This window comes from Penaeus monodon, chromosome 22 (genome assembly GCF_015228065.2).
Source record: "Penaeus monodon isolate SGIC_2016 chromosome 22, NSTDA_Pmon_1, whole genome shotgun sequence".
Classification (NCBI taxonomy): Eukaryota; Metazoa; Arthropoda; class Malacostraca; order Decapoda; family Penaeidae; genus Penaeus; species Penaeus monodon.
The window spans coordinates 27,484,460-27,484,731 of record NC_051407.1 but is presented as its reverse complement, the minus strand read 5'-3'; positions in this window follow the sequence as shown (position 1 = coordinate 27,484,731).

Genomic DNA, 272 nt, shown 5'->3' with positions numbered 1-272 from the left:
AACACTAAAATCAACGACCAGACCTCGCTTTCTGCTTTAAAACCTTGTTCGTTATATTCAAATCATACTTGAAAGCACGGCTGATGGGATCCATTACCTCACCTGGTGTTATTTACGACGAAGTGAGAAAACACGGAACGTTATATAGAAAAAGATGAAGAAAAAAAATTATGATTGCCTTTCACACGATGTTTGGCAAACACACACACTCCTGTATGGGATCAACATCCGCCCGATATATTGATTAAAACACCAGATTAATTAACAGGGAA